Genomic DNA, 16144 nt, shown 5'->3' with positions numbered 1-16144 from the left:
ATAAGTATCCAACATACTTTAGATATTATTATTGTCAATTAGCATTTCTTTTAAGATCCAGCCACTTTCTTCCTGGTAAAAGCATAAGAAAAAATATGTTTCTTTTGCCTTCGCAAGAGTCGAACTTTCTAATCCCATATATGCTTTAATACTTGGCATCCTCATTTTATTAATTCTTCTGCCCTGGAATTTTCTAGGTTAGCCTCCATGCCGAAGACATTTGATCCTGTCCATTTCCAAGAAGAGGGTAGTCTACCTTATCAAAATAATTAGAATTCCATCAACTTCAGCTTCTCATTGCCTCAAAGAACCCTATCACTTATAAGCATGCAAAAGGTGACAATGTGATTCCAAATGGAGGAATTCCAACTTTCTCAAAGTGCCTTCCACAAAGAATGCAGGAGGAGGCACTTTCACATAAATCTAAATACCATTATGCCATCAAAATAATAGTTAAGATAATATACCAGCTTTTGAGCCTTTTCCAACTGCTAGGAAAACTTATAAAGCATGGCATTTTAGTCCAGAAATTACTCTACTCAGCAGAAATTCAGCCAACAAAAATCATCCTCTCTAAAAGGAAACAAACTAAAGATGAATGTGTCATCCTTTGCCACCCATGAAGTCTATACCCCGTCATCAAAATTTATTGGTGAGTTGTGCTATAAAGTTCAAGTGCCAGTAAAACCACTGATCAGGATACAAAAGGGATGGGGTTGCCAATGCTCCTAGAGGCCACTTTTTTGTTGTCCTTAAAAAGTATATTCAAAAAGAACTTGTTCTACTAGTAATCAAGCACGAGAAAAATCAGAAGCCCCTGTCCAGACAGACCTCCTAGTTTCTATTCTACTCTTAAATTACCATTTCTGGGTTACTTTAACAATAAGAGAAAAATAACAACAATGGTCTCTCAAACTGTGGACATTCCTATCAAGTTATATTAATGGGACACGTTCCTTTAATTTTTTTAATGAGAAGACTCGTGTAGGCAGATATTTTGTACAGAAAGGAAAAATATCCTAACATTTCTATTACTTATACTTTTCTTTTTATAATATACTTTTTTCTTCTTCTGAATTTTATTCTTTCAAGTGTCTTCATAACCCTTACAATTTTCATTTTTGACTTCCTGATAATCTGTATTTTTGTTGCTCCTCCCAGTAAGTCTTTCATTACATATCTTATTTTCTTTTATAAAATTTTATACTACTATTTTTGAACTTTGATATGTTTTGTTTCTGACTGCTACATTTTATCATGAAAAAACAGGATACAAAATAATCAACCCAAAGACTAAATTCTCCATCCTAGAGCATCATTCAACAACCACTCATCAAATGTCTTCTATGTTCCATGCTTTGTGCCAAGTAGTATTAAAATTTCAGTAGATCAAGCAGAAAGTAATCCTACAAAAAATGGCAGGACAGTATATTATTAGTTGAACTGTGCTCGTTGCTTTAATCACATTTCATAATATATAAATTATCTTATTGTCCAGCTATTGATAGCTATTGCCACTGAACAGATATCAAAATAAAACACCAGATTTTTTGTTGGGATCCAGTATAAATCATAGTTGGTGAGTTCTCTATAGCTTCTCCAACATATTTCTTCTGATCTTATCTGTTTAAGGCAAGCATCTAAGGTGATCCACCAGCCAGTGGAAATATAGGTAACACAAGTGTTTGATCACAACAGATCTATATGATATATATCTATATATATATATCATATATTGTACATGATAATACATTGTAAGTTATCTTGCAACAAATTTAAATATTTTAAACATAGTTTGATTGCAATTCATTTATATAGTTTTGAACTATTTTTTTCATTGTCAAAAGCACCTGGAAAAGTCATTAAAGTTTCTAGCTGATTCTTCATGCTAGCCCCTCTCAACTATTCTCATCCCCATCCCACAGCTATATATTTTTCTACACCTGAGTCAAATTTTATGCTATTTCCCTTGATCTTTACTTGAGCTGATCATCATAGAGGGGCCTTTACTCTTTTATTAATTCAATCCAGGTTTTCAAAATAAAACACACATGAGAAGTGGGGGCTTGAGAACCTATTCTTGACCCTTTCTCTCCTAATTTCCTGCTGAGATTATCTTTGTTAGATCCTGGAAGAAGTTCTGGAACATCTGTATATCCAGGTTTAATACAGAAGGTATCCAAAATGTGTACAATTATTTCAACAGTACAATTAAACAAGGTGGTGGAGAAGATTAGGAACTAGGCAATTTGGAAATACACTGTGCCTTTCTTTCAAGTTTGAGGCCAGTGAGGGTGACAGTGCAAACCTAAGGATATTCTCTCAGCACAGGGAGTGGATTGCTCTGGTCCATGCATTATATTTAGATTTAGAAAAAAACTGATATTAGTGTTCCTGACAGTAAAGGCAGCTGCTTTCTGTAGTGTTGGGCTGAGGACAATGTCTTTACCTGCACCTGCAATACAGGGAGCTTTCTCTCCCGATAACTTAAAAGAAAGTTTCCAACTTTACAATTTATTTGATTTTCAGTTCATGTGATGCTCTGAGAAACAAATTCACATCTTTATCCTCATTGACTTCCAGTCTACCACTTCTTGAAAGACATCAGCCATGGGATAATTCAAACATGACCAACCAAAGAACCGTTACAATTAGTTTAAGTTTATATCACTAGATCACAAGAGGGAAAAGCAAAGAAACAGTTTGGTGGTTCTGCTTGAGAGAATTATTAGAATAACCAAAAACAAAAACAAAGAGAAAGAAAAGAAGAAAACTGAAAAGAAAATTGAGTACAACAATAATGAAGTCTTTTGAAGAGATATGATTAAAGCTTAAAATTGTATTTCTGAACTGAAATGACATATTCTTTTGCTGTAAAATTTGAGAGAGAAGTTAACAAAATAATATAGTTCAGGAACAATTTAGTCTTCATTTATTTACATGTTCAATAATCAATCATTTAGAATCCATTCTGTATTAGGCACAGTGTATTTAACAGGATACAAGGCAAATGGCCCTGACCTTAAGATACTTACATTTAAGTGACAGAGCCAGGAACAAACAAGAGACCATAATATAAGAGAATGATAAGTTGTATGAAGTTCTGTGAGGGCAAAGAGAAGGGTGCTAAGACAGGAAATAAAAGAGGGGTGTATGGGATAATTTATATAGAGTTGTAGGTAAATCATTTCTATGGAGGAGCTAGCACAGTCCTAAAGAGTTAGAGGAATTTGGCAAATGACTATTATTTCATGTGACTATTATTATCAGTCTCGGGAAACTATGCCTAAAAGACTGACACAGGAAGGAGCTCAAATGCCCTAGAAACTCTCAGTGGACCAGTGAAGTTAGAACATGGTGAATGTAAGGAGAGTGATTGGGATAAAGTAGAAGAGATAGTCAGGGGTCTGTAAGTCTTGCATGAGTTTAACATTTAGGTTACAAAAGTTAGGACTCTCAGGGTAGGTCACAACATGGTAATATTTGAATTATTAAAAGGTGTTTCTGACAGCTCTCTGGGGAATAGGTGAAAGGGATATTGGCACAAAATCGGAAGAGGGCAAGGTAGTGGGGAAGCTAGTGCCTATTGCAATGTGTGTACAATGATGTTGGATTGAACAAGGCTATAGCCATGGAGAATGTAAGACGAGGGCAGATCTAAGATATATTTTGGATGTAAAACCAACTATACATACTGAAGTAGTTCGTGAAGGAAATCCAGGAATCAAAGATGAATCTTAGGAGTTTGGTTTAAGAAATTGGCTATATGGTGGTGGTATTTAATGAGAACAGAAAGACAAGGAAAAGAAAATATTTGAGGAGTCCCTGTCATGGCTCAGTGGTTAATGAACCCAACAATTATCCATGAGGATGCGGGTTCGATCCCTGGCATTACTCAGTGGGTTAAAGATCCGGTGTTGCCCTGACCTGCAGTGTAGGTCAAAGACATGGCTCGGCAGATCCTGGCATTACTGTTGCTGTGCCTGTGGTGTAGGCCGGCAGCTATAGCTCCAATTTGACCCCTAGACTGGAAACCACCATATGCCTCAGGAGCAGATCTAAAAAGCCAAAAAAAAAAACAAAACAAAACAAAAAAGACCAAAATAGCTGCCACTATTGAAGACCTTGGAGCAAAAGCAGGGTACTACATATATGCTTTGCACAAATACCACCAAAGGGGTGGGCACACCACCAAGGCACCCCTCTGACTGACAACTGGACCTGCCTCTACCCTCACCTTTATAAGGAAATGGCTAGCCACCTACTTGGAAGTGAGTAAGGGAACCCGTTACTTGTTTTTTGCTTCCTCCTGCTACAGCAGGAGTCCTGAGTAAAGCCCTGCCTAAATTTCTTGTCTGGTCTCTATCAATTTATTTAGGAAGGCCAAGAATCCTGAGTCAGAGACAGAGTATAGGCATATTGTGAAAACAGTTTTGACGTGAAAGGGAGCAGACCACTGGACAGGAATCAGGGCAAGCAGCATCAAGTGAGATCACTTTCACCTTTTAAGACAAAAACATTAAAGTTTATTTTGGAGTGCTATGGGTCAGGCACTGTGCCAATAGCTTCAAAGTAATAAATTATTTACTTTTTTTTTTTTTTTTGGTCTTTTGTTTTTTAGGGCTGCACCCATGGCATATGGAGGTTCCCAGGCTAGGGGTCTAATCGGAGCTGTATCCTCAGGCCTACGCCAGAGCCACAGCAATGCCAGATCCGAGCCGTCTCTGTGACCTGTGCCACAGCTCATGGCAACGCCTGATCCTTAACCCACTGAGTGAGGCCAGGGATCAAACTGGCAACCTCTTGGTTCCTAGTTGGATTTGTTCCCGCTGTGTCATGGTGGGAACTCCAATAAATTATTTACTCTTAACAATACCAAGAAGTGAACACTAATATTTGCCCTCTTATTATATGAGAAAAGAGATTTATGATAAATTTACTTAAATCATTCAGCTTTAGAAGACTAAAAATTGGAAGAGTTAAGCTTTGAATCCTCATAGTTTGACACAGAACTGCTCTGTTATATTTCCTGCTACCATAGCATGTTTGTATGCTAATGTAGGTGGATCAACAGAGATAAGGAATAACGATGTGAGAGGTATTAGGATTTATAGCACAAACAGAATATTTGACCATTGCAATAGGGATAAAAGCAAAAAAATAAAACAAAATGAAACAAAATGGGTATAACAGAGTTACTTGCAAACTGATTTTGTACTAGGAAGATGAAGGAGATTGCTCTGGTAGCTTTTGTACTCAGAGAAGTATGATGAGTTGCCCTTAGTGAAAAGAAAGAGGGAAAAGATATGGCAGTTTCATAGAATGACAATGCAGTAGGAAACAGTTACATTGGATAACACTTATCTCGGAAGATCAAATTGAAGAAATAAGCACCAGTGCAGAACAAATTTACAAAGAAATGTAAAATATGGGCAAAATAATATGAGATATGGAAGAGGGATTTGGGATATCTAAAGAGTGAATAGTGTAATTACTAGGGGACAAAGGGAACAGATGAGAAATAATGAACGAACAAATAATAGAATACCACTTCACTGAACTGAAGAAAAAAACTTGAAATTTCAAAAAGGGCCATTTATTTCCAGGCATAATTAACAAGACACATATACATATTGTCATAAAAATGTATAAACTACAAAGTTACAGAAAAACAAAGAATAAAGTGTCTTCTAACTTCCATAAGCCCAATGGAAGCCTAACTATTTTCAAAATGTTAATAAGAGAAAATAATTATTAACCTACAATTGTGACTCCAACAAACCTATCTTTAAATAATGAAGATAAATTGGGATATGTTCAGAGAAAATGAGTGTTTACAACCCACAGAAATTCATACGAGGAAATTTCTAAACAAAGGAGGAAATGCAACTAGAAGGAAAGGGTGGCAGAGAGTCCTATGTGTCTATAGTCTATTTCTACTGTGCTGTAACATCCATCAGGGGAGGCTATTCCTCAAGTTCGTCTAAGGAGACATAAGAGGGAGGGACAGGTGAGACTGGCGTCAGGTGTAATCCCAGAGCAGCATCGCTGTATGATGTGGTCTGCATCGGCTTGAATACCTCACTTACTCTAAGGAGAAATGGCTCCACTCACCTCCCTTGAACATTTGGTATGAGTGAGAACTACATTTTCAACAGTTAACTCACTGTGATTTCAGGGCGAATTTGTCGCTTCAGCATCACCTGGCTAATAAAAAAAAAACAAAGCCAAAATTAAATAAATAATGAGCAAAGATGTTAGTAAATGTGTAGAAATCTAAGCAAACTTTTTTTTATAATTCTGTATTTAAAAGACCAATAAAAAGATTTAACTTGTAAAGTTAAAAAAATATCAGAAATGAAGTACTATTTTAACTAATCAGCAAAAGTCATTACCTCTTCCTGGAACATTTCTCAATTTCTCTTACAGTCATATGTGGCTTTATGACTAAAATGGTCTCCATAAGTTTTTTGCTTTTTTTTCCCTTGTGGCTACTTAGAACAGAGATAACTCCAAGGAGTCATGTTTCAAAAGTGATGGAGCTACAAGTTGGAAGCAGACTGAATTCTGAACCATTGCTTGAAGAGAACACCAATATCTTTTTTGGACTTGCACCTGAGTGAGAAACTTTTATTCCATAAATTCATTAAGATGTTTGTGGCTTATCAAATAATGACAATTAAAGAATACCTAAGTTTAAAATGGTCAGGTCACTTACAAAATTGACCACATTCTAGTCCATAAGGGAAGTTTCAATGAATTTCAGAAAAAAAGAAGCCTCAGATCATTTTCTCTGACCAAAAGGCAATTAAATTGAAAATCAATAAAAGGATCTGTTAAAACAAGGATCTGTTAAAAAAGAAATTAGACTTATAAATAAATCTTGGGTTTAATTCTTAAAGTAAAAATCACTAAATTTTTTTAAACATTTGGGTTTGAGAGATAATGAAATTGCAATGTGTCAAGACTTGTACAATATAGCTAGTGAAGTAGCTAGAGGAAAACTTATGAAATTTAATATGAAATGCTCATATTAAAAGAGACTGAACATTAATAGCTAAAGATCTAACTTAAGGTAAAAAATGAAAAGCAGGGTAAATCCAAATAGAGTAGAAAAATAAAATAATATCAGAAATCAATTGAAATAGAAAATATATATTAAAGAGAATTATTATCTCCATTTTTTATAGGAAACTAATCCAAGAAATAGAGAAGTTTAATAACAAAACCCAAAGGGCATTCCTTAGCAAAACCAATAGACAAAACTTTGGTGGCATTAATCAAAAGAAAATGATAGAAGACACAAAGTCAGTCAAAATAGGAGTGAAAAATGGGTCAGAACTACAGCTACAATAGCATTTCTAAAGCCACCATGAGGGAAAATCAGCAGAAACAATGGAAATAGCTTCCACTTTGGTATTGGGTTCAACTTCAAAGTCAGCATTCTGTAAGCTGAATAGCCTATTGCTTACTTCAACATTGTAGCTAACATCCCTGAATTCTGCATTATCTATACTTATATGATTACATAGTTTCTAATCTTAAGTAATTACTGTAACTATGTTAATAGGAACAAAATATATCATTGAATTTATTGTTAATATTCAAATATTCAGTTTTCAAATATAGGTAAACATCTTAGATATAACTTAAAAGAAAATATCCTTCTGAATTTTGTATGGTAAGTTGTATCAGTCGACTGAAGTATAAATGTTGAAAGAATCATAGAAATAATAAAATACTGTGATAATTAGTGATGGTGTGAGCACTTTCTTTTAGGTACAAAATGATTATCAGGAAGTAAGGTAGAATATGCTGACCACCTAAGTTTATAAAGAAAATTTTATGCTTTTTTGAGGTCTCAACTTCTTGTAAATTTACAGAATAAAACACAGAATCCGAGAGTATATGATAATTATAACCTTGATAGAATTATTTGGTTTACTATCTCTGGCAGAAATACTGTAAAGTGACTTGCAATGAGTCACCCCCTATATAATCTCCTTTTCTTGAGCGCAGTGAAAACTGTGTCGTGTTTCTATCCAGAGGAATATAGCAAAGATGATGAGATGTCACTCTTTGATAAGGTTACCTGGTATGCCAAAGGTGATGATTTGTCATTCCCCTGATTATATTATGTTCTGTAAGACTGTTTTAGCATACTAAAGAGAGACACTCTCTGGCTGGTCTTACAGAGGGACACCACTGTGTCCTGGAGAAGAGTATATGATGGGCATATGAGGTAATGCCTGGAGAAACTGAATTCTGCCTACAACCAGTGAATGTATTGACCATTCACAATCTGTACCATGATGGATGGATTTGGGCTTTGACGCTGGTCCAGAGTGGCTTGGATTCCTAGTTGATGACTTACTAGTTGTATGACTTTTCTTTTTTCAAGAAGTCTTCGGAGAATTGGTGTCTGTAATGACAGTAAAGAACAATGTTAGTTGTCTTCAGGAGTTGTTGTGAGGACTGGAGATAATGTATGTAAAATGTCAGGGCTATAGCAGGTTCTCAGTTATGGTTATGACCAGAGCTAAGGAGGGGAAGTCACTTGCCTCTCCAAATCTTTGCTTTTCATTTGGTAATAGCACTCACAACGTCACTGGGAGAGAAAAGAAGACCCTTGCCTGGTACATAATAAGTCTTCATTAAGAAGTAGTTATCCAAATGCTAAAACTGCCTTTGCTCTCATGTATATATGTATACTTACACATATGCATAATATACACATATGCATCACATATACATAGACAAATAGATTCGTATACACATATACACATATAATATAAATGGAGAACGAGAATGCCAATATTAAAATTAGCTCATTAGATGAATTGTTATGTTGTTTTTATTTGAAGTATTGTTGCTTTACAATGTTGTGTTAGTTTCAGGTATACAACAAAGTGATTCAGTTATATCTACATATATATTCTTTTTCTGATTCTTTGCCATTATAGGTTATTACAAAATATTGAGTATAGTTCCCTATGCAATACAGTAGGTCTTTGATATTTTCCTATTTTATATATAGTAATGTGTATATGTTAATCCAAAACTCCTGAATTATCTCACCCCCAATGATGAAATTTTCTAAACACTAAAGTTGCCCCAAATTAGAATCTATGAACAGTTCTGAAACCACTTTTTATTCTGAAGATATTCTTCAAGATGTTTCAGAGAGCAGTCTATTTCTCTTATAAAACTATCATTACCATTTCTCTTTTAGAAAATGAAACCATAATTTCTGGGAAGGAAGTGGATGAAAATATGCATGTTCCATCGTGTGCCTCACATCTTATAGCATTCTGCAATTCCATTGCTTATTCTTCAGTCTCAGGATTCAGATCCATCCATTGTGTAATTATATGTTCTTCAAGAGAAATTGATGAGAATGTGAATACTCTGAAACAGTATCTTATATCCTCAGATAAAACACAATATTTTCTATTTCTACAGATGACTTGAAAATTTGGAACAATCAGTACCAATCACTCCTCACTCAGAAAAAAATGCACATCCCTGCTGCCCAAAGCGCATTGGTTCTCATCTGTGACCTTAAATAGTAAACACATACTATCAAGCTCCAAGATTTTAGATGCTGATGAGCTTAATAGTTCTATCTTATCTATGAAGAGCACTTAGCAGATTCAGAATCAAAGGAGATCTCTTAGGTAGAAGATATCACTATCCCTGGGTAACAGGGAAAAAATATTTATATATATTTATATACATATAAATGCAGAAAAAGTAGGTGCCTTTCTCAAGTCCACTTTATAAATAAATGGATTGCAGGGCCAAACATAGTGTGTTGGCATCTCTTTTCCTTGATGGTTGTTTTCAAAATTTATAATGGATATAACTTCATACAAGGATGATCTTGAGCTTTTGGAATTTGGTGAAACATGGGTTTGAGTCTCAGCTCTTCCTTTTACTAGCTATATGATTACAAACAAATAATTTAAACTCTTTATAATATCATTTACTCACTTGTAAACTGGGGTAAGATATGGATATTTAGAGTTATGACAGATTAAATGAGATAATATTTGCATAGCACTCAACACTTATTAGAACCTCAATGTTAAGTTTAATAATTGTCATAAGAAAAATTGTATTCTGCTATCTTTTATGAATAATTCTCCATATACATAGGAAATATTCAGCATACGACACAAATTTCTAGTGAATAGAGATGGTTCTAAAAAAAAAAAAAACCTTCCTATCTGTAAAAATGGAATACATTTCTTTTCCTGAGGTTCATAAAAAATGAAACGCTTATCAAGTTGCACTTCAAATAATATAGGTTTTTTCCATGCTCTTAAAAAGGCATATTTTCACAGGCAAATGAGGCAAAATATGCCTTTTGTCATTCTAAAAACCCAAGTGGGACAGTTTCAGTAAAGGCTCAGGAATATATATATATATATATATATATATTTAAATGATGCAAATAGTTTCTTCAAGACCATAACTATTTTATCTTTATATCTAGGCAAATTTTACTATATAGAATCCCAATCAAGGAAAAAAAAGCAAAACAAAACACAGAGCTGTATGTCAATATAGAGCTTGATATATGGATGTTTTTCATTGATTTTGGATGGTCTTCTCAAAGTTACTTGATATTTTAGCATCAGATAGACAGATCAGACACAGCTTCAGAGAAGGCAAGAAAGAAATTACACTTCATCAAATAAAAGATACGGGTATGCAGATATTAGGGTGAATGTTTCAAATATTTTATATCGGTGGCTAGTTTTTTCAAGTTTTCTTTCTGCTTATATTTTTAATGTTAATATGATACATCTTGGCCATGTCAGGAGAAGAACTGAGGTAACTGCAAGTCAAACAGCTCAGTGTAACATAAATGTGAACATAGTATAAGAATTTATCGGGAGTTCCCATCATGGCTCAGTGGTAACGAATCCAACTAGTATCCACAAGGACGAGGGCTCGATCCCTGGCTTCACTCCATGGGTTAAGGATCTGGAACTGCCATGAGCTGTGATGTAGATCGCAGATGTGGCTCAGAACTGGTGTTGCTATGGCTCTGGTGTAGGCCAACAGCTGCAGCCCCGATTCAACTCCTAGCCTGGGAACTTCCATATGCCTTGGGTGCACTCATAAAAGACAGAAGAAAAAAAAAAAAAGAATTTATCAATGTTTCTCATAAAGAAAAACATAAATTGAATAACTATTTGTTTCTAAAATGTAAAAGACAAGAGGTCCCCAAATTAGCTTTAAAGGTTTGAATTGTGACTTAATGTTTTCTTAGAAGGAACCATCAGTATAAAGTATACATCGAGTTCCACAAATTAAACAATGGGTCTTTGTCCCAGCTAGAATGCTAGTTTTCCTGTAAATGAAATCAAAATAGAGCAACAAAGCAGATATTGATCCTATTGCAAACTCAAAAAAGCTATGCAAGTCAATTCTTCCCAAACATGATTTAGGATGGCATCGGTAACGATCCCACTTTCTTGGAACAAGCTATGGATGAGATGCATCATTGCTGAGCTGAGATCAAACTGAAAAGAATCATTGACTCACCATTCAACAAATGGCTCTCAGAGCCAATAATTTTTATCTTAAATGCAAATGAATGAAAAACATATGGGAAGAAATTTAGTCCACAGAGTGATTGAAGGCTTGTGGAAGAGTGCCAAGAAATAGAAGATCATCTTCATGCACTGTATTCCAAGAATCTTTTGTTTCAAGCTTCATACCTTCTAGATTTCCCTGCCCAAAGATATGGACAGGGAGTCCTGTTGTTTCCATCACACTCCCATAGTGGGAGTCTGTTTATAAGCTTGTACACATTAGTTTCAAATATTTTGCAGGGAAAAGATCTTGGAACACCTTTCTAGAAAAGATTTATGTGATTAGATACTGTCGTGAGTGGCTGGACAAGTGACAAAAGTGTTCTCCACTCATTTGGGACAGGTGTGAGGAGTATGACCAACAGGGCTGCTTTGGCTCCAGGGTCTGGGTTTTTCTGCCTCATTTCTGTTCGGTTAGAAAATGGTTTTAGAAGCTCTTCTCCCACTTAATATTCTTTCTCCCTCCTTCATTAGTTAAGGCTCTTTGGGTTACATTTAATAACAGAAATCAAATTAAGCCAATGCAAGCAAAGAGGGAAGCAATGGGCTAAAAGCCTTAGGGAGTACAGGACACTCAACCTCTCCATTTTGTATCTTTGGTCCTCTTATCATATGTACTTCACATTTGATTCTCTGTGGCTCAACTTTATTCATCTCTTTGCACAAAGGAAAGAAAATGAGTCATTTCTAAAACAAAAATGGCTGGCTGCTTTCCAGCCCTAATTACAAATTCCTGAGGAGGAAGTAATCTGATTGGTCTTAGTCAGCAGCACCTCCCATACCAGTCTAGTCACCTACAGCCGGGATTGTAGGGTCATAAGTGACAAACACCTGTTATCGAATCTAGAATATAGGGCTGACATGTAAGGAACAATTCCTGAAAGAATGGGTACTTAGTTGAGTTGAAATTTGTCTCTAAATTTTATCTTTAATTTTCATGGAAGAGATGTTAATATGGACAGGAATGTTCTGTATGCCTTTATTTTGAAACTAGAGCCTCTTCCTCTTCTGGAACACTATTTTTTAAAATATAGCTACACCAAACAAGAGTGATATGGGTAAAAAGTTTTTGAAAGGGCTTGCAGTTAAGGTGGTGCTGAGTGAATAACTTTGGTAATTCAGTGATCATGCCTCATGGTGAACTCCTGCTCTTCCAAGGACATTTAAAGGTCATAGCTCTATTCTGGCTCATCCTAACCATGCTAAGGTACAGCTTGAAAACCAAGAGATAGGAAAAGAATGCCTCCAATTCACTATGGGATTGTTGAGACTTAAGCTTTAAATAATGGATGTTCTAAATGATAAGGGCTACAAAATTCTGAGAAATTTGAGGTGATTTGCCAGGCCTTCATTCCTAAATGCCATCTATTACAAGTGTCAAATTTCCATATGATGCTTTGTTTCAAAGAGAATAGTTTAAATTATCATCAAGAACAATAAACATATAATTCAAGTATGTAGGATGCAGAACTATACCTATATGATCTAATATGCATTTCAACAGTTGATTTTTATACAGCATTACACTGGGGTTACAAAGTCGATGTAGGCATAAGAATACCCTCAACTTCAGTCCCAGCTATGCTTCTTACCAATACTATGATTGGGCACATTTTTAAAATCTTCATCTTGGATTTTTTTCCCTAAATATTTATATGTGAGTAATTAAATCTGCAGCATAGGATTGCTGTGAGGATTAAAATAGTTACCTCCTGGTCCCTATATATAGCACACATTTGTCAAATACTAAGTGTTATTAATTTTTTCACTTTTTACAACTCTGTGTAGCAAACATACGTAAGTGGGCTATGCATTATGTTGCTAATACTGAAAATCAATAAACTTGAGGTAAATGTTCCTTTATTACATGAGAGAAAGACCTAGAACAAGGAACTAAAGAGCCATTGCAGCTAGGACAAAGAAGGCTGGCTATTCCCAATATCTATTCACCCATTCTTCTTTAGTCATCAAATTAGCAGGGCTCATTACCGTTGAGAACAAAGACTGCCTTTTCTAGTCTTTCTTGCAGGTATATCCGGTCCATTAGCCAAAGGAATGTTAACATATGTCTGGTATTCAAACACCAGCAAGTTTTCTTCAAGTAAAAAGTTTGACCACTTTTCTCTTTCTGTTGTCTGTGCTGAGGAAAAAATGGCTAAAGCTCCAACAATTTCTTGGACCACCTGATGACGTCTGGATCTGAAGTCTGGATCTGAAAGTAGAACAGAGAAAGAGAATGAACCTACATCCCTGTGCTGTGGGCCATTGCATCAACCCTAGATTACATCATTTTGAAGGTAAAGGGAAATATAACATCTTGGTTATAGCATAATCATTTCGGTTCTTTTCTGATACTTACAACTAAATTCAACTCTAACTAGGACTGTATAGGGTCAGAAGCTAGAGAACAGAGAAGGTTCCTAGATGAATGAGTAGACTCAGAAAATAAGGACCCTCAGAGTTGAGCAGCTCCTATCAGCCTGAACTGCAGGACTGCATTAACCTGAGTTTAATTTTCTTGCCTTAAATGACCAACTTGCCTCACCAGGCACTTTTGGATCAGGCAACACCATCTGATACTGCCCCACCCATACAAGAAAAGCCTGTTTGGGTGTTTGCCCACAGTTCTAAGAGAAGCACTGTGAGGAATGGTGTGAGGTGAGGGGAGAAATTTGGATCTGCTTGAAATGATGAGGGGGATTTTACCAAGCATTGTCTAGGTTTATTGAATAAAAAATATATAGAACCCCCATTTGTGCCATATTTTACATTCCACATATAAGTGATATCACATGGTATGTATCTTTCTTTTTCTGACTTACTTCACTTAGTATGGTAACTATATCCAGTCTCTTGGGACAGACCATGGTGGAAGATAACATAAGAATGTGTATATATGTATGACTGGGTCATTTTTCTGTACAGCAGAAATCACACAACATTGTAAATCAACTATACTTTAATTTTTTAAAAAAATGTAGAACTCGCTCTTCACCAATCATTGATTCATTTAACCCTCACAATAGCTTCATGAGGGAGGTATGATTATTGTTTCCCATTTTTGAAATGGGAAAACAAACACAGGGATGTGGATCTCCACTGTGTAGGCAGCAGGAATTCCCCCCACCCCCCATGTTTCCTCTCCATGAGGCTGCCCCCAGTTAAGGAAAGCAGCTAATACTAACTGGTATGCGTGTTATGTGCGTTATGTGCAGCCCTGTGCTAAGTGCTCTATAGACATGATTCACTTCATCCTCAGAATAACCACAGGAAGTAGGTTCTATATTGGCCCCATTTTATAGATGAGCAAACCACAGATCAGAGAGATTAAGTTCATTGTCCGATGGTGCAACAGCTTTCAAAGGAAAGATCTAAGATTTCTTTTGGGCTCGGAGCCTCTGGTGTATGTGCTGATAAACACCACACCACATTACAGAAAGTACCAGATGGATTAAGGAAGAGAGGGAAGGGGACATTAATGTAATTCAAACTGGGCGGAGGAAGGAACTTGAATCTCAAGTGGGAGACCCACAGGCAATGAGAACACATACGTTCCTGTATCATTAATGCAATAATTTAGTTTTCCTTTTAAAAAGGGTATGTTTTATTCATTGGTATAAATATAATCATAAACTGCATTGCATGGGAAAGTTTATGAAAGGCAGGGGCTTCCATTGCAGGAGATCTAAAATTAACAAAGACCCCTTCTGAAGTTTAGCTTGGGGGGCCCAGAATTTAAATTTATACCCCCCAGCTGGACTGGAAAAAATATAAAAGCCAAACGGCCAAGTCAGCCTTGGAATCCTTCTATTGCCCTCCAAGAAGCGTACTTTCTGATTGAGTGTTGAGCACAGCAGGAAATATCATTACAGACCTGGAATCCAGATTTCTACCAGAAAATGCGAAGCATCTGGCAGTTTTGAAAGGTAATCTTTCCAGATTTACTTTCACATAAACTATACTACACTACAGAAACAGAAATCATGGGGGAAGATTGTGTTTAATATAGTGGTTCAGAGAAGAGCACAGGGAAACTTAAATGAAGACAGCATTTCATCTCCAGGTCTTGATTAACAAAAATAGCACCCCTAGTCCTCACTTATTTGTTAAGACTATCACTTGGATAGTTTTAAGACATTTCTCCATTCCCCCTATGTAGCACATTCATTCCCAGGGAATTCTGTGGGGCACCTCCTTTCTGAAGCAATTGGCCATTGATCACCCATTAGTTTGGGGGTGGTTATTTTTCTCTCCAGGAAGCTAACTGAAGTTTCAAATTATCTTCCACAACTTCACTGTGAGCACAGCATTGCGTTCCTTTTTTATTTGTTGGAAAGACAGGTTTCTTGTTTTTTAAAATTATATCTCCTGTTTTAAATCCATGTGTATTGAAGGGAAACACATTGTTTTCTTTTTTCTTCATTTCTTGTTTTGGAAAGAAATGTGAATTAAGCTATGTCTACATAATTGAGAAAACATTTTCATAGCTAACGTCTATTAGATTTTTTTTCTCATAGAACAAGACCTATTACAAGCAA

This window comes from Sus scrofa, chromosome 6, assembly GCF_000003025.6.
Source record: "Sus scrofa isolate TJ Tabasco breed Duroc chromosome 6, Sscrofa11.1, whole genome shotgun sequence".
Lineage (NCBI taxonomy): Eukaryota > Metazoa > Chordata > Mammalia > Artiodactyla > Suidae > Sus > Sus scrofa.
The sequence above is the reverse complement of the archived record's forward strand: the minus strand, read 5'-3'. Positions refer to the sequence as shown.